Source organism: Otolemur garnettii, unplaced genomic scaffold (assembly GCF_000181295.1).
Source record: "Otolemur garnettii isolate 467f Iridium unplaced genomic scaffold, OtoGar3 scaffold00006, whole genome shotgun sequence".
In the NCBI taxonomy this organism is placed as follows: Eukaryota; Metazoa; Chordata; class Mammalia; order Primates; family Galagidae; genus Otolemur; species Otolemur garnettii.
Window position 1 is genome coordinate 30440424 of NW_003852401.1, and position 3880 is coordinate 30444303.

The 3880-nt window shown below is 39.8% G+C and overlaps 1 pseudogene; it reads right to left on the reverse strand.

Moving 5' to 3' along the window:
- Positions 1-1067: 1067 nt before the first annotated feature.
- Positions 1068-1607, reverse strand: LOC100964832 (annotated as a pseudogene).
- Positions 1608-3880: the final 2273 nt, after the last annotated feature.

Here is a 3880-nt window from a genome sequence, read left to right on the forward strand (position 1 = left end):
AAGTGTTGTTGAATGCAGAATAGGGGGAATAGATTGGTGTTCTCAAAAAAGTTCTGATTAAAAGTAAATTTTAGTAGTTACAATAAATCTAACTACCTATTGTACTTATTACTGCTTTTGCTACTGAAGTGATTATTTATCATTTTAATCATAAAAATCCTGATTTTTAATTTTGTGTATTATAAAATAAAAAGCTTTATTTATTTGTTTCATATTAAGCAAATGCCCAATACATGTCTATTTTGAAAGGTTTTAACAATAGAAAAAAATTCAAAGACATAAGTAAAAATTACCCCAAATTCTGGCCATTCAGAACTAATCATTTAAAAAATTTTGGATAGTGAGCAGTTTAGGAATAGAGGTAGGGTGAGCACCTGTAAGAAAGGGAGGAGGCCAATCAAGGGAGATATTTTAGTGAGAAAAAAGGAGCAGAGAACAGTCTGACCAAGAGCCAGCTTGCTGCTTATAGTTTGAAGAGGCTTTTATTAACCTTATTAGTGTAATTGGAATGCAGGAAGGGGTTGTGAGGGGAGTCATTCTCTTCTGCAGAGTGACTGATCTTCCCACCAGGGGCTTATTTCCAGTGCTGCTGTGTAGGAAATTGTTTATTTTGATGTTTCCCAGGCACACTGGCCTTGAAGCATCCTGTTTGGTTTCCCACCTGCTTTCTCTCACTACCTATCTCCCCAGATGGCTGAACTCTTGTCAGGGTTGTGAGGATTCTAATGTATGTGATCTCACATAAATTAGTGAGATAAATGTTATCTTGTTACCTGCTTTTTGAAAAACTCTTTGTATATTGTAGGTGTCTTTCATAGTGACCATTGATTTAGAATAATCTTTTGTAATGGTTATATTCCATTGCCTGGTGGTTCCACAATATATTACCCTTGTATATTATTTTTTTCATAATGGACATTTAAGCTATTTCTAATTTTCCATTATTATGGACAGAACTGTGATGAGTGTCAAGCTATACCAAGACTTACATACACATTTAAATACACTGAGATGGAAATAGACTTCTTTTCTTTTTGACAGTTATTTACATTTATTTTATGTTGCATTTATTCCCGTGCCAAAAGTTTTTGTTTCTTCAGTTTCTTCCAGGATATCTTATTCTTCTGTGCTACCTATTCTTCTGGTTTGGGAACAATCTGTTCCTTTTCAGTAAGGATCATCTCAGTGTGGCAGGGGGAGCTCATGTATGGGTTAATGGGAGCATGGGCTCTGTGAGTTCGGCGACGCATCTTGGGTGCTTTGTTCACTTGGATATGCTCAATGACCAGAGAATCTACATCTAAACCCTTAAGTTCAGCATTACTCTCTCCATTTTTAAGCATATGCAGCAAAAATTCAGCACTCTTTTTGGGCCATTGACCCTGTGTCCAGCCCCACTATTTGGCCTGGGCACACCTACCAACTCCACCATTGTAACGTCGGAATGGTACACATCGTTTCTTTAAAGTGACATCCTTCAGATAGTCGGTGGCTTTTCGTATATGCATACCCTTGATGGCCTGGACAGTTTCACGTGTGTTCTTAAAGTGAACACAAAGGTTTGAGTCTCTTGACTTGCATGACTGTGTGGGGTTTTCTGGGTTAAGTGAATAGTGAACTGTTTTCACAGATCACCCCAGGCTGCTTAGGAGAAGAGAGACTTATTTTCTTAGTTAGGCAATTAACGAGTATTTCAGTAAATATACTTTGATACTCAGATTGTCTCCACAATGCTGCAATTCCTGGTTTGCAGGAGATGAGTGGATTGTGACCATTATGTTCCTGAAAGATGGAAACTTACACTTAATCACTGTAATTAAAAATTAGTTTCCATAGGCAACTAGGCCAGGAGCTGAAGAGTTGCACACTTTGAACCTCCAAGACCTCCACTGGAAGTCTCCAGGTCAAGGTGACCTTCAAAGAAATACTGATTAGAGTAGAGACATCACTCCCAGATTCTGTTAAAGTCCCTGTTGGGCTTTGTTCCCACAAGGAGAAGCTTTGGTCTCCTAGAAGACCAAAGAAGAACACATTATCTAGAAGTCTGCAGACAAGATATATCCTGATATTGAAGAGCAGATTGTGTATTGAGAGATGTCAAGAACTTTTAAGAAGCTAAGAAAGGATCATTTCAGCTCAGTTCCCTGCCAAGGAGTGACCTTCAGGGACCATGGTCAAAAGTCTGCAAGCATAGGTGACTTACCCAGTTTGTCTGGATTTTTTTCTCCAATCCCATCTCTCTCGTATACACATTTTCTGCTTTGATTGCATACAAAATTGGATATCAGAAAGGGACACTTTGAAACTGATCTGCCCCTTGTGTCGAGGATCAGCAGAGAAACCTCCTCTAGGGGAATGGCAGATGAGAGCACTAACCCTTCTCATTAAGCAGCATGGGCCCCTCCTGGAGCACATTTCACATGTGAGCAGTGAGCACCAGCAGTTACAGGAAGATATGACTCTGGATGTCACTCTGGTGACTACCAGCTCCCTTCTTGTCGTCTCTTATGATCTAAGGAGCATCTCAGGGTGCAAGGAGCCTTCATGACATGATGGAAGAACCCAGGAGATTCTCCCACTTGGCCTATGTCCTGGGTATGTCCTGCTGCTCTGCTGGCCGACATTCCTGGGAGGTGTAAGTAGAAGAGGAGAAGGATTGTCTCTGGGCATCTGCAAGGAGTTGGTTGACAGAAAGAAGAACAGTTATCCTCTGAACATGGCTTTTAGATCATTACTGTTGATGGAATTTCTTTCTGCAGTAGGTCCTTGGTCTCAGAGATTCAAAGAATGAACCCACAGACCACAGATCTGTGGTAAGATAGGATTTATTTGATAGAAAGGAATATAGAAAAAGAGTCATTCTGACTAGGGCTGAGAACTAAAAAAAAAGAAAGGAATATAGAAGGAATAAAAAGCACCAGAGCTTCTGGCAGAGGGAAAGGCCCAAGTGAGAAGTCCCTGGGTGGGTCCTCTGTCTGGGGATATAAGGTCTTGAGAATTACATTTGGCCAGGACTTAGTAGGTGGAAGACATCTTTTCAGTGTTGAGGAGTGTATTAACAAATGAATGCAGTTTCTCTAGCTTGGGGCAAAAGTGGAGGGCATCCACTTCAGAAGAGGCCAGGCTTACAAGAAATTGCTCAGGTCTAGGAAACTTACATGAAATTGCCCAGGCCTAGGAAATGGGGGTCCCTGTCTAACCCTGAGTGGGGGAACCCTGAATCATTAGCATAAAGGCAGGAGCAATCTGTGTCAACTCTATTTGAGAAAGTAGAATTCCTGCAAGCCCTGGCCTTCGGTGTGTGGGAATTTTCCTGGATGTTGAGATGAAAGAAATCAAGTTTTTCCAATGTTGGAAATGATTCCCTCATTAATACATACAGTCCTGTCTCCTCTTTGGAGGTTTCTTGTTTGTTTTTCCTTCTCGAGCTGCCAGGAGAAGATGATAGCAGTGGTGCCTCAGAATCTGCCCGTGAGAAACTGAGCTTTTCCTAGAAGCTTTCTCAAAAGTCAAAGAGATCTTTGGCCTTAAAAAGGTCAGAATGATAAAGGATGAGACAGTATGTTGTAGTGTGAAGATTTATTAAATATTTTTAAGTGTATTTTATAGACGCTGTAGCAACAATTTTGTAGATTTGTTTGGGGTAAATTTTTTAGGTTTGTAGTTAAATCACTATGAGATATTTGGGAATGTTATTAAGCACTTCAAATCTCAGTTATCTAGTTTCTAAATTGGGATAATTATATATCTCAGCCAAAAAGCTGTGATGATTAGAGATGATACACTAATATTTGTAGTAAATAATGACTGGAGAACAGTAGGTTGTAAGTTCACCAGATACTAGATTTTGTGGATAGAAACTCTTTTTTATTTCATGTCT